The following is a 26,242-nucleotide window of genomic DNA, read 5'->3' on the forward strand; positions in this document are numbered from 1 at the left end:
CTCTGTATTATTGCAGCGTTTTGTCAAAGGGTATATCATTATATATTGCAATATTTTAGCAGAATCGGCATGAGAAAACAGCAGCACTTTCTGAATGAAGGGACATTGTGATTTTAAAAAAGGAGTCGTTGAGACGGTAAGAGGCAGTGAATGATGTGGCGAGGCAGTGTGTGCAGCTGGAAAGCATACTTACCTGGCAGGGGAGACACCATGATCAAGAAGGTGGTTCTCCCAGGACGAGGCTAGCCCATTGCACTTCGGGTGTGCTGACGCCTGCGATGTCCCCAAATGCGGGATGCTCGACTGCAAAATTTGTGGTAGTGGGGGACTGCGTTCGCGCTCTCCCCTGGCTTTACAATAAAAAATAGAATTTCAACAGCATTCTCTTTTCAACTAAGCTGTCAAAGATACCGTTATATATATATCGTTTGCTTTGTTTTCAATTCTAACTGCGCTTTATTCCCAACACAGGGAGCTGTGACACAATACAACTCTGCATAATGGCCTATTCAAATCGCATCATAACCCATCCTAACGCTCACATTTCATTTCATCTTTACACTCACAGTTATATTCATCCTTACTACTAAGAAATTACACATTTTCCACAAAAAATCAACAATTATACACCGCATGCAAAAAATGTTTCAAAGCTGCATGCCAACTCTGCACTTTGGCAAAATGTTCAACCTTATTCACTACAGAAACAATCATACAGCACACAACCAGGCCATTCGGCCCATCGTGTCTCTGCCGGCTCTTTCAAAGGGCTATCCAATTAATCCTACTCCTCTCTTCTTTCACCAAAGCCCTGCAATTATTTTACCTTCAAATATTATCCAAATTACCTTTTTACCTTAGGTCACCTCGAGCTGGGGTGGGGAAGGCGGGGAAACATCCTACTGTCGCCTCTGCTTCTTTTGCAAATTTTCTTCAATCTGTGTCTCCTGGTTACTGACCCTTCCGACACTGGAAACAGTTTATCCTTATTTACTCATCATCTTGTATTTATATAGCGTCTTTAACATAGTGAAACGTCCCAAGGCACTCCACAGGGGTGTTAGCAAACTAAATTTGACACCCAGCCGCACAAGGAGATATTAGGACAGATGACCAAAAGCTTGCTCGAAAAGGTAGGTTTTAAGGAGCGTCTGAAAGGAGGAGAGAGAGAGAGGCGGAGAGGTTTCGGGAGGGAATTCCAGAGTTTAGGGCCTAGGCAGCTGAAAGCACGCCCGCCACCGGCGGAGCGAATAAAGTAGGGGATACGCAAGACGCCCAAATTGCATGATCACAGAGATCAAAGGCGACATGAGGGAAAATGTTCTTACGCAGCGAGCGGTTAGCATCTGGAAATCACTGCTTGAAAGGGTGCTGGAGAGAAATTCAATTGTGGCTTTCAGAAGAGAATTGGGTAAGTACCTGAAAGAAAAGAATTTGCAGGGCTACGGGGAAAAGGCAGGGGGGTGGGACTAGCTGAAGTGCTCTTGCAGAGAGTCGGCACGGGCTCGACGGGCCGAATGGCCTCCCTCTGTGCTGCAATCGTTCTATTATATGACCTCGGAGGGTTGTAGGCAACGGTCCCTCTAATTTGTTTCTTTGGCCCGCACGCCCCGTCAACGGGCTGTGCGGCCCATTTAAAATTCAGCACGTGCACGTTTTTTCTATTCAAAAGCCGGCTCACCGGATGCGCGGGACCTGCAGCGCTCTGCGTTTCCACGCGGCTTTAAAGAGTGCATTGGTTGCAGGGCTGGAGGAGGTTACAGGGAAAGGGGGGGGCGATGCCGTGGAGGGATTTGAAAACAAGAGAATTTAAAAATCGAGGCGCTGCTGGACCATGAGCCAATGCAGGTCAGCGAGCACAGGGGGTGATGGGTAAATGGGACTTGGTGCGACTTAGGATACGGGCAGCAGATTTCTTGGAGAAGTAACCCTTTCTGTTACTTCTTTATTTGTGGATGACGGCATGTGGTTAAGAAATAAGAAATAAGAGCAGGAGTAGGCCATGCGGCCCCTCGAGCCGGCTCCGCCATTCAATAAGATCATGGCCGGTCATCGACCTCAACTCCACTTTCCCGCTCGATCTCCATAACCCTAGAGTCCAAAAATCTATCAATCTCAGCCTTGAATATACCCAAAGACTCGGCATTCACAGCCCTCTGGGGCAGAGAACTCCAAAGGTTCACAACCTTCTGAGTGAAGAAATTCCTCCTCATCTCGGTCTTAAATGGCCTACCCCTTATCCTGAGACTATGCCCCCTAGTTCTAGACACTCCAGCCAGGGGAAACAACCTCTCAGTATCTACCCTGCCAACCCCCTTCAATGAGATCACCTCTCATTCTTCTAAACTGCCGAGAGTATAGGCCCATTCTACACAATCTCTCATCGTAGGACAGCCCTCTCATGTTGTTTGCAAAGGAAAATGCCACGGTTCTTAGAAGGTCCTGGTGATATTCCCTGCCACAGGACATCATTTTGATTTACGGCATGACTGAAGCGGAACAGGAGAAAGTCTTACTGGAAGCACTGACCATGCTGGAGGAAGTTAGGATTGCTGCACCGTTGGCTCGAGTACCTCAATATTTCCAGTGTCTCCCTTACATATAACAACATTAAGGAACATTTAATTCCCAGCTCCGCGTTTAAGCTCTTAATGTGGCTTTTCCTTATATCATTTACTCACTATGAGGACAATGATCATACTGAAAAGAGTGAGAAAGATTGCAAACAAAAACAACAACAACACCAACAACAACTTGTCTTTATATAGCGTCTTTAACGTAGTAAAAACGTCCCAAGGCCCTTCACAGGACTATTATAAGACAAAAAATGTGAAACCCGCTTAAAGAAATGAAGGTGGGTTTGTTGGTGAAATATTTCAACCACAGTGAGCGAATGTGACAAGTGATGAAGACTTGATGGGCCAGAACCTCACGATGTCCCTTATCGGTCTTTATGGGCAAAACTTGAAAATTGCTTTTTCAAAGACATCAGATTCCGAATTATTGTTCATATGAAGATATGACAAACATTTACTTCAGATGCAATAAATATAAGGAGAGATTTATTTCCAGAAAACTTTCCGTGGCCTGAAGGACAGTTACTGAGGGAGCGTTCGTTTCCTTTTAAGGGCAATATGCAAATATGCATGGCCGGCTCTGTATTATTGCAGCGTTTTGTCAAAGGGTATATCATTATATATTGCAATATTTTAGCAGAATCGACATGAGAAAACAGCAGCACTTTCTGAATGAAGGGACATTGTGATTTTAAAAAAGGAGTCGTTGAGACGGTAAGAGGCAGTGAATGATGTGGCGAGGCAGTGTGTGCAGCTGGAAAGCATACTTACCTGGCAGAGGAGACACCATGATCAAGAAGGTGGTTCTCCCAGGACGAGGCTAGCCCATTGCACTTCGGGTGTGCTGACGCCTGCGATGTCCCCAAATGCGGGATACTCGACTGTAAAATTTGTGGTAGTGGGGGACTGCGTTCGCGCTCTCCCCTGGCTTTACAATAAAAAATAGAATTTCAACAGCATTCTCTTTTCAACTAAGCTGTCAAAGATACCGTTATATATATATCGTTTGCTTTGTTTTCAATTCTAACTGCGCTTTATTCCCAACACAGGGAGCTGTGACACAATACAACTCTGCATAATGGCCTATTCAAATCGCATCATAACCCATCCTAACGCTCACATTTCATTTCATCTTTACACTCACAGTTATATTCATCCTTACTACTAAGAAATTACACATTTTCCACAAAAAATCAACAATTATACACCACATACAAAAAATGTTTCAAAGCTGCATGCCAACTCTGCACTTTGGCAAAATGTTCAACCTTATTCACTACAGAAACAATCATACAGCACACAACCAGGCCATTCGGCCCATCGTGTCTCTGCCGGCTCTTTCAAAGGGCTATCCAATTAATCCTACTCCTCTCTTCTTTCACCAAAGCCCTGCAATTATTTTACCTTCAAATATTATCCAAATTACCTTTTTACCTTAGGTCACCTCGAGCTGGGGTGGGGAAGGCGGGGAAACATCCTACTGTCGCCTCTGCTTCTTTTGCAAATTTTCTTCAATCTGTGTCTCCTGGTTACTGACCCTTCCGACACTGGAAACAGTTTATCCTTATTTACTCATCATCTTGTATTTATATAGCGTCTTTAACATAGTGAAACGTCCCAAGGCACTCCACAGGAGTGTTAGCAAACTAAATTTGACACCCAGCCGCACAAGGAGATATTAGGACAGATGACCAAAAGCTTGCTCGAAAAGGTAGGTTTTAAGGAGCGCCTGAAAGGAGGAGAGAGAGAGAGGCGGAGAGGTTTCGGGAGGGAATTCCAGAGTTTAGGGCCTAGGCAGCTGAAAGCACGCCCGCCACCGGCGGAGCGAATAAAGTAGGGGATACGCAAGACGCCCAAATTGCATGATCACAGAGATCAAAGGCGACATGAGGGAAAATGTTCTTACGCAGCGAGCGGTTAGCATCTGGAAATCACTGCTTGAAAGGGTGCTGGAGACAAATTCAATTGTGGCTTTCAGAAGAGAATTGGGTAAGTACCTGAAAGAAAAGAATTTGCAGGGCTACGGGGAAAAGGCAGGGGGGTGGGACTAGCTGAAGTGCTCTTGCAGAGAGTCGGCACGGGCTCGACGGGCCGAATGGCCTCCCTCTGTGCTGCAATCGTTCTATTATATGACCTCGGAGGGTTGTAGGCAACGGTCCCTCTAATTTGTTTCTTTGGCCCGCACGCCCCGTCAACGGGCTGTGCGGCCCATTCAAAATTCAGCACGTGCACGTTTTTTCTATTCAAAAGCCGGCTCACCGGATGCGCGGGTCCTGCAGCGCTCTGCGTTTCCACGCGGCTTTAAAGAGTGCATTGGTTGCAGGGCTGGAGGAGGTTACAGGGAAAGGGGGGGCGATGCCGTGGAGGGATTTGAAAACAAGAGAATTTAAAAATCGAGGCGTTGCTGGACCATGAGCCAATGCAGGTCAGCGAGCACAGGGGGTGATGGGTAAATGGGACTTGGTGCGACTTAGGATATGGGCAGCAGAGTTCTTGGAGAAGTAACCCTTTCTGTTACTTCTTTATTTGTGGATGACGGCATGTGGTTAAGAAATAAGAAATAAGAGCAGGAGTAGGCCATGCGGCCCCTCGAGCCGGCTCCGCCATTCAATAAGATCATGGCCGGTCATCGACCTCAACTCCACTTTCCCGCTCGATCTCCATAACCCTAGAGTCCAAAAATCTATCAATCTCAGCCTTGAATATACCCAAAGACTCGGCATTCACAGCCCTCTGAGGCAGAGAACTCCAAAGGTTCACAACCTTCTGAGTGAAGAAATTCCTCCTCATCTCGGTCTTAAATGGCCTACCCCTTATCCTGAGACTATGCCCCCTAGTTCTAGACACTCCAGCCAGGGGAAACAACCTCTCAGTATCTACCCTGCCAACCCCCTTCAATGAGATCACCTCTCATTCTTCTAAACTGCCGAGAGTATAGGCCCATTCTACACAATCTCTCATCGTAGGACAGCCCTCTCATGTTGTTTGCAAAGGAAAATGCCACGGTTCTTAGAAGGTCCTGGTGATATTCCCTGCCACAGGACATCATTTTGATTTACGGCATGACTGAAACGGAACAGGAGAAAGTCTTACTGGAAGCACTGACCATGCTGGAGGAAGTTAGGATTGCTGCACCGTTGGCTCGAGTACCTCAATATTTCCAGTGTCTCCCTTACATATAACAACATTAAGGAACATTTAATTCCCAGCTCCGCGTTTAAGCTCTTAATGTGGCTTTTCCTTATATCATTTACTCACTATGAGGACAATGATCATACTGAAAAGAGTGAGAAAGATTGCAAACAAAAACAACAACAACACCAACAACAACTTGTCTTTATATAGCGTCTTTAACGTAGTAAAAACGTCCCAAGGCCCTTCACAGGACTATTATAAGACAAAAAATGTGAAACCCGCTTAAAGAAATGAAGGTGGGTTTGTTGGTGAAATATTTCAACCACAGTGAGTGAATGTGACAAGTGATGAAGACTTGATGGGCCAGAACCTCACTATGTCTCTTATCGGTCTTTATGGGCAAAACTTGAAAATTGCTTTTTCAAAGACATCAGATTCCGAATTATTGTTCATATGAAGATATGACAAACATTTACTTCAGATGCAATAAATATAAGGAGAGATTTATTTCCAGAAAACTTTCCGTGGCCTGAAGGACAGTTACTGAGGGAGCGTTCGTTTCCTTTTAAGGGCAATTTGCAAATATGCATGGCCGGCTCTGTATTATTGCAGCGTTTTGTCAAAGGGTATATCATTATATATTGCAATATTTTAGCAGAATCGACATGAGAAAACAGCAGCACTTTCTGAATGAAGGGACATTGTGATTTTAAAAAAGGAGTCGTTGAGACGGTAAGAGGCAGTGAATGATGTGGCGAGGCAGTGTGTGCAGCTGGAAAGCATACTTACCTGGCAGGGGAGACACCATGATCAAGAAGGTGGTTCTCCCAGGACGAGGCTAGCCCATTGCACTTCGGGTGTGCTGACGCCTGCGATGTCCCCAAATGCGGGATACTCGACTGCAAAATTTGTGGTAGTGGGGGACTGCGTTCGCGCTCTCCCCTGGCTTTACAATAAAAAATAGAATTTCAACAGCATTCTCTTTTCAACTAAGCTGTCAAATATATACCGTTATATATATCGTTTGCTTTGTTTTCAATTCTAACTGCGCTTTATTCCCAACACAGGGAGCTGTGACACAATACAACTCTGCATAATGGCCTATTCAAATCGCATCATAACCCATCCTAACGCTCACATTTCATTTCATCTTTACACTCACAGTTATATTCATCCTTACTACTAAGAAATTACACATTTTCCACAAAAAATCAACAATTATACACCGCATACAAAAAATGTTTCAAAGCTGCATGCCAACTCTGCACTTTGGCAAAATGTTCAACCTTATTCACTACAGAAACAATCATACAGCACACAACCAGGCCATTCGGCCCATCGTGTCTCTGCCGGCTCTTTCAAAGGGCTATCCAATTAATCCTACTCCTCTCTTCTTTCACCAAAGCCCTGCAATTATTTTACCTTCAAATATTATCCAAATTACCTTTTTACCTTAGGTCACCTCGAGCTGGGGTGGGGAAGGCGGGGAAACATCCTACTGTCGCCTCTGCTTCTTTTGCAAATTTTCTTCAATCTGTGTCTCCTGGTTACTGACCCTTCCGACACTGGAAACAGTTTATCCTTATTTACTCATCATCTTGTATTTATATAGCGTCTTTAACATAGTGAAACGTCCCAAGGCACTCCACAGGAGTGTTAGCAAACTAAATTTGACACCCAGCCGCACAAGGAGATATTAGGACAGATGACCAAAAGCTTGCTCGAAAAGGTAGGTTTTAAGGAGCGTCTGAAAGGAGGAGAGAGAGAGAGGCGGAGAGGTTTCGGGAGGGAATTCCAGAGTTTAGGGCCTAGGCAGCTGAAAGCACGCCCGCCACCGGCGGAGCGAATAAAGTAGGGGATACGCAAGACGCCCAAATTGCATGATCACAGAGATCAAAGGCGACATGAGGGAAAATGTTCTTACGCAGCGAGCGGTTAGCATCTGGAAATCACTGCTTGAAAGGGTGCTGGAGACAAATTCAATTGTGGCTTTCAGAAGAGAATTGGGTAAGTACCTGAAAGAAAAGAATTTGCAGGGCTACGGGGAAAAGGCAGGGGGGTGGGACTAGCTGAAGTGCTCTTGCAGAGAGTCGGCACGGGCTCGACGGGCCGAATGGCCTCCCTCTGTGCTGCAATCGTTCTATTATATGACCTCGGAGGGTTGTAGGCAACGGTCCCTCTAATTTGTTTCTTTGGCCCGCACGCCCCGTCAACGGGCTGTGCGGCCCATTCAAAATTCAGCACGTGCACGTTTTTTCTATTCAAAAGCCGGCTCACCGGATGCGCGGGACCTGCAGCGCTCTGCGTTTCCACGCGGCTTTAAAGAGTGCATTGGTTGCAGGGCTGGAGGAGGTTACAGGGAAAGGGGGGGGGCGATGCCGTGGAGGGATTTGAAAACAAGAGAATTTAAAAATCGAGGCGTTGCTGGACCATGAGCCAATGCAGGTCAGCGAGCACAGGGGGTGATGGGTAAATGGGACTTGGTGCGACTTAGGATACGGGCAGCAGAGTTCTTGGAGAAGTAACCCTTTCTGTTACTTCTTTATTTGTGGATGACGGCATGTGGTTAAGAAATAAGAAATAAGAGCAGGAGTAGGCCATGCGGCCCCTCGAGCCGGCTCCGCCATTCAATAAGATCATGGCCGGTCATCGACCTCAACTCCACTTTCCCGCTCGATCTCCATAACCCTAGAGTCCAAAAATCTATCAATCTCAGCCTTGAATATACCCAAAGACTCGGCATTCACAGCCCTCTGGGGCAGAGAACTCCAAAGGTTCACAACCTTCTGAGTGAAGAAATTCCTCCTCATCTCGGTCTTAAATGGCCTACCCCTTATCCTGAGACTATGCCCCCTAGTTCTAGACACTCCAGCCAGGGGAAACAACCTCTCAGTATCTACCCTGCCAACCCCCTTCAATGAGATCACCTCTCATTCTTCTAAACTGCCGAGAGTATAGGCCCATTCTACACAATCTCTCATCGTAGGACAGCCCTCTCATGTTGTTTGCAAAGGAAAATGCCACGGTTCTTAGAAGGTCCTGGTGATATTCCCTGCCACAGGACATCATTTTGATTTACGGCATGACTGAAACGGAACAGGAGAAAGTCTTACTGGAAGCACTGACCATGCTGGAGGAAGTTAGGATTGCTGCACCATTGGCTCGAGTACCTCAATATTTCCAGTGTCTCCCTTACATATAACAACATTAAGGAACATTTAATTCCCAGCTCCGCGTTTAAGCTCTTAATGTGGCTTTTCCTTATATCATTTACTCACTATGAGGACAATGATCATACTGAAAAGAGTGAGAAAGATTGCAAACAAAAACAACAACAACACCAACAACAACTTGTCTTTATATAGCGTCTTTAACGTAGTAAAAACGTCCCAAGGCCCTTCACAGGACTATTATAAGACAAAAAATGTGAAACCCGCTTAAAGAAATGAAGGTGGGTTTGTTGGTGAAATATTTCAACCACAGTGAGTGAATGTGACAAGTGATGAAGACTTGATGGGCCACAACCTCACTATGTCTCTTATCGGTCTTTATGGGCAAAACTTGAAAATTGCTTTTTCAAAGACATCAGATTCCGAATTATTGTTCATATGAAGATATGACAAACATTTACTTCAGATGCAATAAATATAAGGAGAGATTTATTTCCAGAAAACTTTCCGTGGCCTGAAGGACAGTTACTGAGGGAGCGTTCGTTTCCTTTTAAGGGCAATTTGCAAATATGCATGGCCGGCTCTGTATTATTGCAGCGTTTTGTCAAAGGGTATATCATTATATATTGCAATATTTTAGCAGAATCGACATGAGAAAACAGCAGCACTTTCTGAATGAAGGGACATTGTGATTTAAAAAAAGGAGTCGTTGAGACGGTAAGAGGCAGTGAATGATGTGGCGAGGCAGTGTGTGCAGCTGGAAAGCATACTTACCTGGCAGGGGAGACACCATGATCAAGAAGGTGGTTCTCCCAGGACGAGGCTAGCCCATTGCACTTCGGGTGTGCTGACGCCTGCGATGTCCCCAAATGCGGGATACTCGACTGCAAAATTTGTGGTAGTGGGGGACTGCGTTCGCGCTCTCCCCTGGCTTTACAATAAAAAATAGAATTTCAACAGCATTCTCTTTTCAACTAAGCTGTCAAATATATACCGTTATATATATCGTTTGCTTTGTTTTCAATTCTAACTGCGCTTTATTCCCAACACAGGGAGCTGTGACACAATACAACTCTGCATAATGGCCTATTCAAATCGCATCATAACCCATCCTAACGCTCACATTTCATTTCATCTTTACACTCACAGTTATATTCATCCTTACTACTAAGAAATTACACATTTTCCACAAAAAATCAACAATTATACACCGCATACAAAAAATGTTTCAAAGCTGCATGCCAACTCTGCACTTTGGCAAAATGTTCAACCTTATTCACTACAGAAACAATCATACAGCACACAACCAGGCCATTCGGCCCATCGTGTCTCTGCCGGCTCTTTCAAAGGGCTATCCAATTAATCCTACTCCTCTCTTCTTTCACCAAAGCCCTGCAATTATTTTACCTTCAAATATTATCCAAATTACCTTTTTACCTTAGGTCACCTCGAGCTGGGGTGGGGAAGGCGGGGAAACATCCTACTGTCGCCTCTGCTTCTTTTGCAAATTTTCTTCAATCTGTGTCTCCTGGTTACTGACCCTTCCGACACTGGAAACAGTTTATCCTTATTTACTCATCATCTTGTATTTATATAGCGTCTTTAACATAGTGAAACGTCCCAAGGCACTCCACAGGAGTGTTAGCAAACTAAATTTGACACCCAGCCGCACAAGGAGATATTAGGACAGATGACCAAAAGCTTGCTCGAAAAGGTAGGTTTTAAGGAGCGTCTGAAAGGAGGAGAGAGAGAGAGGCGGAGAGGTTTCGGGAGGGAATTCCAGAGTTTAGGGCCTAGGCAGCTGAAAGCACGCCCGCCACCGGCGGAGCGAATAAAGTAGGGGATACGCAAGACGCCCAAATTGCATGATCACAGAGATCAAAGGCGACATGAGGGAAAATGTTCTTACGCAGCGAGCGGTTAGCATCTGGAAATCACTGCTTGAAAGGGTGCTGGAGACAAATTCAATTGTGGCTTTCAGAAGAGAATTGGGTAAGTACCTGAAAGAAAAGAATTTGCAGGGCTACGGGGAAAAGGCAGGGGGGTGGGACTAGCTGAAGTGCTCTTGCAGAGAGTCGGCACGGGCTCGACGGGCCGAATGGCCTCCCTCTGTGCTGCAATCGTTCTATTATATGACCTCGGAGGGTTGTAGGCAACGGTCCCTCTAATTTGTTTCTTTGGCCCGCACGCCCCGTCAACGGGCTGTGCGGCCCATTCAAAATTCAGCACGTGCACGTTTTTTCTATTCAAAAGCCGGCTCACCGGATGCGCGGGACCTGCAGCGCTCTGCGTTTCCACGCGGCTTTAAAGAGTGCATTGGTTGCAGGGCTGGAGGAGGTTACAGGGAAAGGGGGGGGGGCGATGCCGTGGAGGGATTTGAAAACAAGAGAATTTAAAAATCGAGGCGTTGCTGGACCATGAGCCAATGCAGGTCAGCGAGCACAGGGGGTGATGGGTAAATGGGACTTGGTGCGACTTAGGATACGGGCAGCAGAGTTCTTGGAGAAGTAACCCTTTCTGTTACTTCTTTATTTGTGGATGACGGCATGTGGTTAAGAAATAAGAAATAAGAGCAGGAGTAGGCCATGCGGCCCCTCGAGCCGGCTCCGCCATTCAATAAGATCATGGCCGGTCATCGACCTCAACTCCACTTTCCCGCTCGATCTCCATAACCCTAGAGTCCAAAAATCTATCAATCTCAGCCTTGAATATACCCAAAGACTCGGCATTCACAGCCCTCTGGGGCAGAGAACTCCAAAGGTTCACAACCTTCTGAGTGAAGAAATTCCTCCTCATCTCGGTCTTAAATGGCCTACCCCTTATCCTGGGACTATGCCCCCTAGTTCTAGACACTCCAGCCAGGGGAAACAACCTCTCAGTATCTACCCTGCCAACCCCCTTCAGAATCTTGCATGTTTCAATGAGATCACCTCTCATTCTTCTAAACTGCCGAGAGCATAGGCCCATTCTACACAATCTCTCATCGTAGGACAGCCCTCTCATGTTGTTTGCAAAGGAAAATGCCACGGTTCTTAGAAGGTCCTGGTGATATTCCCTGCCACAGGACATCATTTTGATTTACGGCATGACTGAAACGGAACAGGAGAAAGTCTTACTGGAAGCACTGACCATGCTGGAGGAAGTTAGGATTGCTGCACCGTTGGCTCGAGTACCTCAATATTTCCAGTGTCTCCCTTACATATAACAACATTAAGGAACATTTAATTCCCAGCTCCGCGTTTAAGCTCTTAATGTGGCTTTTCCTTATATCATTTACTCACTATGAGGACAATGATCATACTGAAAAGAGTGAGAAAGATTGCAAACAAAAACAACAACAACACCAACAACAACTTGTCTTTATATAGCGTCTTTAACGTAGTAAAAACGTCCCAAGGCCCTTCACAGGACTATTATAAGACAAAAAATGTGAAACCCGCTTAAAGAAATGAAGGTGGGTTTGTTGGTGAAATATTTCAACCACAGTGAGTGAATGTGACAAGTGATGAAGACTTGATGGGCCAGAACCTCACTATGTCTCTTATCGGTCTTTATGGGCAAAACTTGAAAATTGCTTTTTCAAAGACATCAGATTCCGAATTATTGTTCATATGAAGATATGACAAACATTTACTTCAGATGCAATAAATATAAGGAGAGATTTATTTCCAGAAAACTTTCTGTGGCCTGAAGGACAGTTACTGAGGGAGCGTTCGTTTCCTTTTAAGGGCAATATGCACATATGCATGGCCGGCTCTGTATTATTGCAGCGTTTTGTCAAAGGATATATCATTATATATTGCAATATTTTAGCAGAATCGACATGAGAAAACAGCAGCACTTTCTGAATGAAGGGACATTGTGATTTTAAAAAAGGAGTCGTTGAGACGGTAAGAGGCAGTGAATGATGTGGCGAGGCAGTGTGTGCAGCTGGAAAGCATACTTACCTGGCAGGGGAGAGACCATGATCAAGAAGGTGGTTCTCCCAGGACGAGGCTAGCCCATTGCTCTTCGGGTGTGCTGACGCCTGCGATGTCCCCAAATGCGGGATACTCGTCTGCAAAATTTGTGGTAGTGGGGGACTGCGTTCGCGCTCTCCCCTGGCTTTACAATAAAAAATAGAATTTCAACAGCATTCTCTTTTCAACTAAGCTGTCAAATATATACCGTTATATATATCGTTTGCTTTGTTTTCAATTCTAACTGCGCTTTATTCCCAACACAGGGAGCTGTGACACAATACAACTCTGCATAATGGCCTATTCAAATCGCATCATAACCCATCCTAACGCTCACATTTCATTTCATCTTTACACTCACAGTTATATTCATCCTTACTACTAAGAAATTACACATTTTCCACAAAAAATCAACAATTATACACCGCATACAAAAAATGTTTCAAAGCTGCATGCCAACTCTGCACTTTGGCAAAATGTTCAACCTTATTCACTACAGAAACAATCATACAGCACACAACCAGGCCATTCGGCCCATCGTGTCTCTGCCGGCTCTTTCAAAGGGCTATCCAATGAATCCTACTCCTCTCTTCTTTCACCAAAGCCCTGCAATTATTTTACCTTCAAATATTATCCAAATTACCTTTTTACCTTAGGTCACCTCGAGCTGGGGTGGGGAAGGCGGGGAAACATCCTACTGTCGCCTCTGCTTCTTTTGCAAATTTTCTTCAATCTGTGTCTCCTGGTTACTGACCCTTCCGACACTGGAAACAGTTTATCCTTATTTACTCATCATCTTGTATTTATATAGCGTCTTTAACATAGTGAAACGTCCCAAGGCACTCCACAGGAGTGTTAGCAAACTAAATTTGACACCCAGCCGCACAAGGAGATATTAGGACAGATGACCAAAAGCTTGCTCGAAAAGGTAGGTTTTAAGGAGCGTCTGAAAGGAGGAGAGAGAGAGAGGCGGAGAGGTTTCGGGAGGGAATTCCAGAGTTTAGGGCCTAGGCAGCTGAAAGCACGCCCGCCACCGGCGGAGCGAATAAAGTAGGGGATACGCAAGACGCCCAAATTGCATGATCACAGAGATCAAAGGCGACATGAGGGAAAATGTTCTTACGCAGCGAGCGGTTAGCATCTGGAAATCACTGCTTGAAAGGGTGCTGGAGACAAATTCAATTGTGGCTTTCAGAAGAGAATTGGGTAAGTACCTGAAAGAAAAGAATTTGCAGGGCTACGGGGAAAAGGCAGGGGGGTGGGACTAGCTGAAGTGCTCTTGCAGAGAGTCGGCACGGGCTCGACGGGCCGAATGGCCTCCCTCTGTGCTGCAATCGTTCTATTATATGACCTCGGAGGGTTGTAGGCAACGGTCCCTCTAATTTGTTTCTTTGGCCCGCACGCCCCGTCAACGGGCTGTGCGGCCCATTCAAAATTCAGCACGTGCACGTTTTTTCTATTCAAAAGCCGGCTCACCGGATGCGCGGGACCTGCAGCGCTCTGCGTTTCCACGCGGCTTTAAAGAGTGCATTGGTTGCAGGGCTGGAGGAGGTTACAGGGAAAGGGGGGGGGCGATGCCGTGGAGGGATTTGAAAACAAGAGAATTTAAAAATCGAGGCGTTGCTGGACCATGAGCCAATGCAGGTCAGCGAGCACAGGGGGTGATGGGTAAATGGGACTTGGTGCGACTTAGGATACGGGCAGCAGAGTTCTTGGAGAAGTAACCCTTTCTGTTACTTCTTTATTTGTGGATGACGGCATGTGGTTAAGAAATAAGAAATAAGAGCAGGAGTAGGCCATGCGGCCCCTCGAGCCGGCTCCGCCATTCAATAAGATCATGGCCGGTCATCGACCTCAACTCCACTTTCCCGCTCGATCTCCATAACCCTAGAGTCCAAAAATCTATCAATCTCAGCCTTGAATATACCCAAAGACTCGGCATTCACAGCCCTCTGGGGCAGAGAACTCCAAAGGTTCACAACCTTCTGAGTGAAGAAATTCCTCCTCATCTCGGTCTTAAATGGCCTACCCCTTATCCTGGGACTATGCCCCCTAGTTCTAGACACTCCAGCCAGGGGAAACAACCTCTCAGTATCTACCCTGCCAACCCCCTTCAATGAGATCACCTCTCATTCTTCTAAACTGCCGAGAGTATAGGCCCATTCTACACAATCTCTCATCGTAGGACAGCCCTCTCATGTTGTTTGCAAAGGAAAATGCCACGGTTCTTAGAAGGTCCTGGTGATATTCCCTGCCACAGGACATCATTTTGATTTACGGCATGACTGAAACGGAACAGGAGAAAGTCTTACTGGAAGCACTGACCATGCTGGAGGAAGTTAGGATTGCTGCACCGTTGGCTCGAGTACCTCAATATTTCCAGTGTCTCCCTTACATATAACAACATTAAGGAACATTTAATTCCCAGCTCCGCGTTTAAGCTCTTAATGTGGCTTTTCCTTATATCATTTACTCACTATGAGGACAATGATCATACTGAAAAGAGTGAGAAAGATTGCAAACAAAAACAACAACAACACCAACAACAACTTGTCTTTATATAGCGTCTTTAACGTAGTAAAAACGTCCCAAGGCCCTTCACAGGACTATTATAAGACAAAAAATGTGAAACCCGCTTAAAGAAATGAAGGTGGGTTTGTTGGTGAAATATTTCAACCACAGTGAGTGAATGTGACAAGTGATGAAGACTTGATGGGCCAGAACCTCACTATGTCTCTTATCGGTCTTTATGGGCAAAACTTGAAAATTGCTTTTTCAAAGACATCAGATTCCGAATTATTGTTCATATGAAGATATGACAAACATTTACTTCAGATGCAATAAATATAAGGAGAGATTTATTTCCAGAAAACTTTCCGTGGCCTGAAGGACAGTTACTGAGGGAGCGTTCGTTTCCTTTTAAGGGCAATATGCAAATATGCATGGCCGGCTCTGTATTATTGCAGCGTTTTGTCAAAGGGTATATCATTATATATTGCAATATTTTAGCAGAATCGACATGAGAAAACAGCAGCACTTTCTGAATGAAGGGACATTGTGATTTTAAAAAAGGAGTCGTTGAGACGGTAAGAGGCAGTGAATGATGTGGCGAGGCAGTGTGTGCAGCTGGAAAGCATACTTACCTGGCAGGGGAGACACCATGATCAAGAAGGTGGTTCTCCCAGGACGAGGCTAGCCCATTGCACTTCGGGTGTGCTGACGCCTGCGATGTCCCCAAATGCGGGATACTCGACTGCAAAATTTGTGGTAGTGGGGGACTGCGTTCGCGCTCTCCCCTGGCTTTACAATAAAAAATAGAATTTCAACAGCATTCTCTTTTCAACTAACCTGTCAAATATATATACCGTTATATATATCGTTTGCTTTGTTTTCAATTCTAACTGCGCTTTATTCCCAACACAGGGAGCTGTGACACAATACAACTCTGCATAATGGCCTATTCAAATCGCATCATAACCCATCCTAACGCTCACATTTCCATCATAACCCATCCTAACGCTCACATTTCATTTCATCTTTACACTCACAATTATATTCATCCTTACTACTAAGAAATTACACATTTTCCACAAAAAATCAACAATTATACACCGCATACAAAAAATGTTTCAAAGCTGCATGCCAACTCTGCACTTTGGCAAAATGTTCAACCTTATTCACTACAGAAACAATCATACAGCACACAACCAGGCCATTCGGCCCATCGTGTCTCTGCCGGCTCTTTCAAAGGGCTATCCAATTAATCCTACTCCTCTCTTCTTTCACCAAAGCCCTGCAATTATTTTACCTTCAAATATTATCCAAATTACCTTTTTACCTTAGGTCACCTCGAGCTGGGGTGGGGAAGGCGGGGAAACATCCTACTGTCGCCTCTGCTTCTTTTGCAAATTTTCTTCAATCTGTGTCTCCTGGTTACTGACCCTTCCGACACTGGAAACAGTTTATCCTTATTTACTCATCATCTTGTATTTATATAGCGTCTTTAACATAGTGAAACGTCCCAAGGCACTCCACAGGAGTGTTAGCAAACTAAATTTGACACCCAGCCGCACAAGGAGATATTAGGACAGATGACCAAAAGCTTGCTCGAAAAGGTAGGTTTTAAGGAGCGTCTGAAAGGAGGAGAGAGAGAGAGGCGGAGAGGTTTCGGGAGGGAATTCCAGAGTTTAGGGCCTAGGCAGCTGAAAGCACGCCCGCCACCGGCGGAGCGAATAAAGTAGGGGATACGCAAGACGCCCAAATTGCATGATCACAGAGATCAAAGGCGACATGAGGGAAAATGTTCTTACGCAGCGAGCGGTTAGCATCTGGAAATCACTGCTTGAAAGGGTGCTGGAGACAAATTCAATTGTGGCTTTCAGAAGAGAATTGGGTAAGTACCTGAAAGAAAAGAATTTGCAGGGCTACGGGGAAAAGGCAGGGGGGTGGGACTAGCTGAAGTGCTCTTGCAGAGAGTCGGCACGGGCTCGACGGGCCGAATGGCCTCCCTCTGTGCTGCAATCGTTCTATTATATGACCTCGGAGGGTTGTAGGCAACGGTCCCTCTAATTTGTTTCTTTGGCCCGCACGCCCCGTCAACGGGCTGTGCGGCCCATTCAAAATTCAGCACGTGCACGTTTTTTCTATTCAAAAGCCGGCTCACCGGATGCGCGGGACCTGCAGCGCTCTGCGTTTCCACGCGGCTTTAAAGAGTGCATTGGTTGCAGGGCTGGAGGAGGTTACAGGGAAAGGGGGGGGGGCGATGCCGTGGAGGGATTTGAAAACAAGAGAATTTAAAAATCGAGGCGTTGCTGGACCATGAGCCAATGCAGGTCAGCGAGCACAGGGGGTGATGGGTAAATGGGACTTGGTGCGACTTAGGATACGGGCAGCAGAGTTCTTGGAGAAGTAACCCTTTCTGTTACTTCTTTATTTGTGGATGACGGCATGTGGTTAAGAAATAAGAAATAAGAGCAGGAGTAGGCCATGCGGCCCCTCGAGCCGGCTCCGCCATTCAATAAGATCATGGCCGGTCATCGACCTCAACTCCACTTTCCCGCTCGATCTCCATAACCCTAGAGTCCAAAAATCTATCAATCTCAGCCTTGAATATACCCAAAGACTCGGCATTCACAGCCCTCTGGGGCAGAGAACTCCAAAGGTTCACAACCTTCTGAGTGAAGAAATTCCTCCTCATCTCGGTCTTAAATGGCCTACCCCTTATCCTGAGACTATGCCCCCTAGTTCTAGACACTCCAGCCAGGGGAAACAACCTCTCAGTATCTACCCTGCCAACCCCCTTCAGAATCTTGCATGTTTCAATGAGATCACCTCTCATTCTTCTAAACTGCCGAGAGTATAGGCCCATTCTACACAATCTCTCATCGTAGGACAGCCCTCTCATGTTGTTTGCAAAGGAAAATGCCACGGTTCTTAGAAGGTCCTGGTGATATTCCCTGCCACAGGACATCATTTTGATTTACGGCATGACTGAAACGGAACAGGAGAAAGTCTTACTGGAAGCACTGACCATGCTGGAGGAAGTTAGGATTGCTGCACCGTTGGCTCGAGTACCTCAATATTTCCAGTGTCTCCCTTACATATAACAACATTAAGGAACATTTAATTCCCAGCTCCGCGTTTAAGCTCTTAATGTGGCTTTTCCTTATATCATTTACTCACTATGAGGACAATGATCATACTGAAAAGAGTGAGAAAGATTGCAAACAAAAACAACAACAACACCAACAACAACTTGTCTTTATATAGCGTCTTTAACGTAGTAAAAACGTCCCAAGGCCCTTCACAGGACTATTATAAGACAAAAAATGTGAAACCCGCTTAAAGAAATGAAGGTGGGTTTGTTGGTGAAATATTTCAACCACAGTGAGTGAATGTGACAAGTGATGAAGACTTGATGGGCCAGAACCTCACTATGTCTCTTATCGGTCTTTATGGGCAAAACTTGAAAATTGCTTTTTCAAAGACATCAGATTCCGAATTATTGTTCATATGAAGATATGACAAACATTTACTTCAGATGCAATAAATATAAGGAGAGATTTATTTCCAGAAAACTTTCCGTGGCCTGAAGGACAGTTACTGAGGGAGCGTTCGTTTCCTTTTAAGGGCAATATGCACATATGCATGGCCGGCTCTGTATTATTGCAGCGTTTTGTCAAAGGATATATCATTATATATTGCAATATTTTAGCAGAATCGACATGAGAAAACAGCAGCACTTTCTGAATGAAGGGACATTGTGATTTTAAAAAAGGAGTCGTTGAGACGGTAAGAGGCAGTGAATGATGTGGCGAGGCAGTGTGTGCAGCTGGAAAGCATACTTACCTGGCAGGGGAGAGACCATGATCAAGAAGGTGGTTCTCCCAGGACGAGGCTAGCCCATTGCACTTCGGGTGTGCTGACGCCTGCGATGTCCCCAAATGCGGGATACTCGACTGCAAAATTTGTGGTAGTGGGGGACTGCGTTCGCGCTCTCCCCTGGCTTTACAATAAAAAATAGAATTTCAACAGCATTCTCTTTTCAACTAAGCTGTCAAATATATACCGTTATATATATCGTTTGCTTTGTTTTCAATTCTAACTGCGCTTTATTCCCAACACAGGGAGCTGTGACACAATACAACTCTGCATAATGGCCTATTCAAATCGCATCATAACCCATCCTAACGCTCACATTTCATTTCATCTTTACACTCACAATTATATTCATCCTTACTACTAAGAAATTACACATTTTCCACAAAAAATCAACAATTATACACCGCATACAAAAAATGTTTCAAAGCTGCATGCCAACTCTGCACTTTGGCAAAATGTTCAACCTTATTCACTACAGAAACAATCATACAGCACACAACCAGGCCATTCGGCCCATCGTGTCTCTGCCGGCTCTTTCAAAGGGCTATCCAATTAATCCTACTCCTCTCTTCTTTCACCAAAGCCCTGCAATTATTTTACCTTCAAATATTATCCAAATTACCTTTTTACCTTAGGTCACCTCGAGCTGGGGTGGGGAAGGCGGGGAAACATCCTACTGTCGCCTCTGCTTCTTTTGCAAATTTTCTTCAATCTGTGTCTCCTGGTTACTGACCCTTCCGACACTGGAAACAGTTTATCCTTATTTACTCATCATCTTGTATTTATATAGCGTCTTTAACATAGTGAAACGTCCCAAGGCACTCCACAGGAGTGTTAGCAAACTAAATTTGACACCCAGCCGCACAAGGAGATATTAGGACAGATGACCAAAAGCTTGCTCGAAAAGGTAGGTTTTAAGGAGCGTCTGAAAGGAGGAGAGAGAGAGAGGCGGAGAGGTTTCGGGAGGGAATTCCAGAGTTTAGGGCCTAGGCAGCTGAAAGCACGCCCGCCACCGGCGGAGCGAATAAAGTAGGGGATACGCAAGACGCCCAAATTGCATGATCACAGAGATCAAAGGCGACATGAGGGAAAATGTTCTTACGCAGCGAGCGGTTAGCATCTGGAAATCACTGCTTGAAAGGGTGCTGGAGAGAAATTCAATTGTGGCTTTCAGAAGAGAATTGGGTAAGTACCTGAAAGAAAAGAATTTGCAGGGCTACGGGGAAAAGGCAGGGGGGTGGGACTAGCTGAAGTGCTCTTGCAGAGAGTCGGCACGGGCTCGACGGGCCGAATGGCCTCCCTCTGTGCTGCAATCGTTCTATTATATGACCTCGGAGGGTTGTAGGCAACGGTCCCTCTAATTTGTTTCTTTGGCCCGCACGCCCCGTCAACGGGCTGTGCGGCCCATTCAAAATTCAGCACGTGCACGTTTTTTCTATTCAAAAGCCGGCTCACCGGATGCGCGGGACCTGCAGCGCTCTGCGTTTCCACGCGGCTTTAAAGAGTGCATTGGTTGCAGGGCTGGAGGAGGTTACAGGGAAAGGGGGGGGGGCGATGCCGTGGAGGGATTTGAAAACAAGAGAATTTAAAAATCGAGGCGTTGCTGGACCATGAGCCAATGCAGGTCAGCGAGCACAGGGGGTGATGGGTAAATGGGACTTGGTGCGACTTAGGATACGGGCAGCAGAGTTCTTGGAGAAGTAACCCTTTCTGTTACTTCTTTATTTGTGGATGACGGCATGTGGTTAAGAAATAAGAAATAAGAGCAGGAGTAGGCCATGCGGCCCCTCGAGCCGGCTCCGCCATTCAATAAGATCATGGCCGGTCATCGACCTCAACTCCACTTTCCCGCTCGATCTCCATAACCCTAGAGTCCAAAAATCTATCAATCTCAGCCTTGAATATACCCAAAGACTCGGCATTCACAGCCCTCTGGGGCAGAGAACTCCAAAGGTTCACAACCTTCTGAGTGAAGAAATTCCTCCTCATCTCGGTCTTAAATGGCCTACCCCTTATCCTGAGACTATGCCCCCTAGTTCTAGACACTCCAGCCAGGGGAAACAACCTCTCAGTATCTACCCTGCCAACCCCCTTCAGAATCTTGCATGTTTCAATGAGATCACCTCTCATTCTTCTAAACTGCCGAGAGTATAGGCCCACTCTACACAATCTCTCATCGTAGGACAGCCCTCTCATGTTGTTTGCAAAGGAAAATGCCACGGTTCTTAGAAGGTCCTGGTGATATTCCCTGCCACAGGACATCATTTTGATTTACGGCATGACTGAAACGGAACAGGAGAAAGTCTTACTGGAAGCACTGACCATGCTGGAGGAAGTTAGGATTGCTGCACCGTTGGCTCGAGTACCTCAATATTTCCAGTGTCTCCCTTACATATAACAACATTAAGGAACATTTAATTCCCAGCTCCGCGTTTAAGCTCTTAATGTGGCTTTTCCTTATATCATTTACTCACTATGAGGACAATGATCATACTGAAAAGAGTGAGAAAGATTGCAAACAAAAACAACAACAACACCAACAACAACTTGTCTTTATATAGCGTCTTTAACGTAGTAAAAACGTCCCAAGGCCCTTCACAGGACTATTATAAGACAAAAAATGTGAAACCCGCTTAAAGAAATTAAGGTGGGTTTGTTGGTGAAATATTTCAACCACAGTGAGTGAATGTGACAAGTGATGAAGACTTGATGGGCCAGAACCTCACTATGTCTCTTATCGGTCTTTATGGGCAAAACTTGAAAATTGCTTTTTCAAAGACATCAGATTCCGAATTATTGTTCATATGAAGATATGACAAACATTTACTTCAGATGCAATAAATATAAGGAGAGATTTATTTCCAGAAAACTTTCCGTGGCCTGAAGGACAGTTACTGAGGGAGCGTTCGTTTCCTTTTAAGGGCAATATGCACATATGCATGGCCGGCTCTGTATTATTGCAGCGTTTTGTCAAAGGATATATCATTATATATTGCAATATTTTAGCAGAATCGACATGAGAAAACAGCAGCACTTTCTGAATGAAGGGACATTGTGATTTTAAAAAAGGAGTCGTTGAGACGGTAAGAGGCAGTGAATGATGTGGCGAGGCAGTGTGTGCAGCTGGAAAGCATACTTACCTGGCAGGGGAGACACCATGATCAAGAAGGTGGTTCTCCCAGGACGAGGCTAGCCCATTGCACTTCGGGTGCGCTGACGCCTGCGATGTCCCCAAATGCGGGATACTCGACTGCAAAATTTGTGGTAGTGGGGGACTGCGTTCGCGCTCTCCCCTGGCTTTACAATAAAAAATAGAATTTCAACAGCATTCTCTTTTCAACTAAGCTGTCAAATATATACCGTTATATATATCGTTTGCTTTGTTTTCAATTCTAACTGCGCTTTATTCCCAACACAGGGAGCTGTGACACAATACAACTCTGCATAATGGCCTATTCAAATCGCATCATAACCCATCCTAACGCTCACATTTCATTTCATCTTTACACTCACAGTTATATTCATCCTTACTACTAAGAAATTACACATTTTCCACAAAAAATCAACAATTATACACCGCATACAAAAAATGTTTCAAAGCTGCATGCCAACTCTGCACTTTGGCAAAATGTTCAACCTTATTCACTACAGAAACAATCATACAGCACACAACCAGGCCATTCGGCCCATCGTGTCTCTGCCGGCTCTTTCAAAGGGCTATCCAATTAATCCTACTCCTCTCTTCTTTCACCAAAGCCCTGCAATTATTTTACCTTCAAATATTATCCAAATTACCTTTTTACCTTAGGTCACCTCGAGCTGGGGTGGGGAAGGCGGGGAAACATCCTACTGTCGCCTCTGCTTCTTTTGCAAATTTTCTTCAATCTGTGTCTCCTGGTTACTGACCCTTCCGACACTGGAAACAGTTTATCCTTATTTACTCATCATCTTGTATTTATATAGCGTCTTTAACATAGTGAAACGTCCCAAGGCACTCCACAGGAGTGTTAGCAAACTAAATTTGACACCCAGCCGCACAAGGAGATATTAGGACAGATGACCAAAAGCTTGCTCGAAAAGGTAGGTTTTAAGGAGCGTCTGAAAGGAGGAGAGAGAGAGAGGCGGAGAGGTTTCGGGAGGGAATTCCAGAGTTTAGGGCCTAGGCAGCTGAAAGCACGCCCGCCACCGGCGGAGCGAATAAAGTAGGGGATACGCAAGACGCCCAAATTGCATGATCACAGAGATCAAAGGCGACATGAGGGAAAATGTTCTTACGCAGCGAGCGGTTAGCATCTGGAAATCACTGCTTGAAAGGGTGCTGGAGAGAAATTCAATTGTGGCTTTCAGAAGAGAATTGGGTAAGTACCTGAAAGAAAAGAATTTGCAGGGCTACGGGGAAAAGGCAGGGGGGTGGGACTAGCTGAAGTGCTCTTGCAGAGAGTCGGCACGGGCTCGACGGGCCGAATGGCCTCCCTCTGTGCTGCAATCGTTCTATTATATGACCTCGGAGGGTTGTAGGCAACGGTCCCTCTAATTTGTTTCTTTGGCCCGCACGCCCCGTCAACGGGCTGTGCGGCCCATTCAAAATTCAGCACGTGCACGTTTTTTCTATTCAAAAGCCGGCTCACCGGATGCGCGGGACCTGCAGCGCTCTGCGTTTCCACGCGGCTTTAAAGAGTGCATTGGTTGCAGGGCTGGAGGAGGTTACAGGGAAAGGGGGGGGGGCGATGCCGTGGAGGGATTTGAAAACAAGAGAATTTAAAAATCGAGGCGTTGCTGGACCATGAGCCAATGCAGGTCAGCGAGCACAGGGGGTGATGGGTAAATGGGACTTGGTGCGACTTAGGATACGGGCAGCAGAGTTCTTGGAGAAGTAACCCTTTCTGTTACTTCTTTATTTGTGGATGACGGCATGTGGTTAAGAAATAAGAAATAAGAGCAGGAGTAGGCCATGCGGCCCCTCGAGCCGGCTCCGCCATTCAATAAGATCATGGCCGGTCATCGACCTCAACTCCACTTTCCCGCTCGATCTCCATAACCCTAGAGTCCAAAAATCTATCAATCTCAGCCTTGAATATACCCAAAGACTCGGCATTCACAGCCCTCTGGGGCAGAGAACTCCAAAGGTTCACAACCTTCTGAGTGAAGAAATTCCTCCTCATCTCGGTCTTAAATGGCCTACCCCTTATCCTGAGACTATGCCCCCTAGTTCTAGACACTCCAGCCAGGGGAAACAACCTCTCAGTATCTACCCTGCCAACCCCCTTCAGAATCTTGCATGTTTCAATGAGATCACCTCTCATTCTTCTAAACTGCCGAGAGTATAGGCCCACTCTACACAATCTCTCATCGTAGGACAGCCCTCTCATGTTGTTTGCAAAGGAAAATGCCACGGTTCTTAGAAGGTCCTGGTGATATTCCCTGCCACAGGACATCATTTTGATTTACGGCATGACTGAAACGGAACAGGAGAAAGTCTTACTGGAAGCACTGACCATGCTGGAGGAAGTTAGGATTGCTGCACCGTTGGCTCGAGTACCTCAATATTTCCAGTGTCTCCCTTACATATAACAACATTAAGGAACATTTAATTCCCAGCTCCGCGTTTAAGCTCTTAATGTGGCTTTTCCTTATATCATTTACTCACTATGAGGACAATGATCATACTGAAAAGAGTGAGAAAGATTGCAAACAAAAACAACAACAACACCAACAACAACTTGTCTTTATATAGCGTCTTTAACGTAGTAAAAACGTCCCAAGGCCCTTCACAGGACTATTATAAGACAAAAAATGTGAAACCCGCTTAAAGAAATTAAGGTGGGTTTGTTGGTGAAATATTTCAACCACAGTGAGTGAATGTGACAAGTGATGAAGACTTGATGGGCCAGAACCTCACTATGTCTCTTATCGGTCTTTATGGGCAAAACTTGAAAATTGCTTTTTCAAAGACATCAGATTCCGAATTATTGTTCATATGAAGATATGACAAACATTTACTTCAGATGCAATAAATATAAGGAGAGATTTATTTCCAGAAAACTTTCCGTGGCCTGAAGGACAGTTACTGAGGGAGCGTTCGTTTCCTTTTAAGGGCAATATGCACATATGCATGGCCGGCTCTGTATTATTGCAGCGTTTTGTCAAAGGATATATCATTATATATTGCAATATTTTAGCAGAATCGACATGAGAAAACAGCAGCACTTTCTGAATGAAGGGACATTGTGATTTTAAAAAAGGAGTCGTTGAGACGGTAAGAGGCAGTGAATGATGTGGCGAGGCAGTGTGTGCAGCTGGAAAGCATACTTACCTGGCAGGGGAGACACCATGATCAAGAAGGTGGTTCTCCCAGGACGAGGCTAGCCCATGGCACTTCGGGTGCGCTGACGCCTGCGATGTCCCCAAATGCGGGATACTCGACTGCAAAATTTGTGGTAGTGGGGGACTGCGTTCGCGCTCTCCCCTGGCTTTACAATAAAAAATAGAATTTCAACAGCATTCTCTTTTCAACTAAGCTGTCAAATATATACCGTTATATATATCGTTTGCTTTGTTTTCAATTCTAACTGCGCTTTATTCCCAACACAGGGAGCTGTGACACAATACAACTCTGCATAATGGCCTATTCAAATCGCATCATAACCCATCCTAACGCTCACATTTCATTTCATCTTTACACTCACAGTTATATTCATCCTTACTACTAAGAAATTACACATTTTCCACAAAAAATCAACAATTATACACCGCATACAAAAAATGTTTCAAAGCTGCATGCCAACTCTGCACTTTGGCAAAATGTTCAACCTTATTCACTACAGAAACAATCATACAGCACACAACCAGGCCATTCGGCCCATCGTGTCTCTGCCGGCTCTTTCAAAGGGCTATCCAATTAATCCTACTCCTCTCTTCTTTCACCAAAGCCCTGCAATTATTTTACCTTCAAATATTATCCAAATTACCTTTTTACCTTAGGTCACCTCGAGCTGGGGTGGGGAAGGCGGGGAAACATCCT

At 45.3% G+C, this 26,242-nt stretch overlaps 9 non-coding genes across 9 annotated transcripts; all 9 read left to right on the forward strand.

Moving 5' to 3' along the window:
• The first annotated feature begins 185 nt into the window (after nucleotides 1-185).
• Nucleotides 186-349, forward strand: LOC147081126 (U1 spliceosomal RNA). Its single transcript, XR_015076834.1, has one exon. It is a non-coding gene; the product is annotated as a U1 spliceosomal RNA (small nuclear RNA).
• Nucleotides 350-3,339: 2,990 nt separating this feature from the next.
• Nucleotides 3,340-3,503, forward strand: LOC147081127 (U1 spliceosomal RNA). The gene has a single exon (XR_015076836.1). It is a non-coding gene; the product is annotated as a U1 spliceosomal RNA (small nuclear RNA).
• Nucleotides 3,504-6,492: 2,989 nt separating this feature from the next.
• LOC147081128 (U1 spliceosomal RNA) lies at nucleotides 6,493-6,656 on the forward strand. Its single transcript, XR_015076826.1, has one exon. It is a non-coding gene; the product is annotated as a U1 spliceosomal RNA (small nuclear RNA).
• Nucleotides 6,657-9,647: 2,991 nt separating this feature from the next.
• On the forward strand, nucleotides 9,648-9,811 carry LOC147081129 (U1 spliceosomal RNA). The gene has a single exon (XR_015076827.1). It is a non-coding gene; the product is annotated as a U1 spliceosomal RNA (small nuclear RNA).
• Nucleotides 9,812-12,820: 3,009 nt separating this feature from the next.
• On the forward strand, nucleotides 12,821-12,984 carry LOC147081130 (U1 spliceosomal RNA). Its single transcript, XR_015076838.1, has one exon. It is a non-coding gene; the product is annotated as a U1 spliceosomal RNA (small nuclear RNA).
• A 2,991-nt stretch (nucleotides 12,985-15,975) lies between these two features.
• On the forward strand, nucleotides 15,976-16,139 carry LOC147081131 (U1 spliceosomal RNA). The gene has a single exon (XR_015076828.1). It is a non-coding gene; the product is annotated as a U1 spliceosomal RNA (small nuclear RNA).
• Nucleotides 16,140-19,180: 3,041 nt separating this feature from the next.
• Nucleotides 19,181-19,344, forward strand: LOC147081132 (U1 spliceosomal RNA). The gene has a single exon (XR_015076851.1). It is a non-coding gene; the product is annotated as a U1 spliceosomal RNA (small nuclear RNA).
• A 3,009-nt stretch (nucleotides 19,345-22,353) lies between these two features.
• On the forward strand, nucleotides 22,354-22,517 carry LOC147081133 (U1 spliceosomal RNA). Its single transcript, XR_015076829.1, has one exon. It is a non-coding gene; the product is annotated as a U1 spliceosomal RNA (small nuclear RNA).
• A 3,009-nt stretch (nucleotides 22,518-25,526) lies between these two features.
• On the forward strand, nucleotides 25,527-25,690 carry LOC147081134 (U1 spliceosomal RNA). Its single transcript, XR_015076839.1, has one exon. It is a non-coding gene; the product is annotated as a U1 spliceosomal RNA (small nuclear RNA).
• Nucleotides 25,691-26,242: the final 552 nt, after the last annotated feature.

This window comes from Somniosus microcephalus, unplaced genomic scaffold, assembly GCF_052327205.1.
Source record: "Somniosus microcephalus isolate GS21.2 unplaced genomic scaffold, FLI_Smic_1.0 scaffold768, whole genome shotgun sequence".
Lineage (NCBI taxonomy): Eukaryota > Metazoa > Chordata > Chondrichthyes > Squaliformes > Somniosidae > Somniosus > Somniosus microcephalus.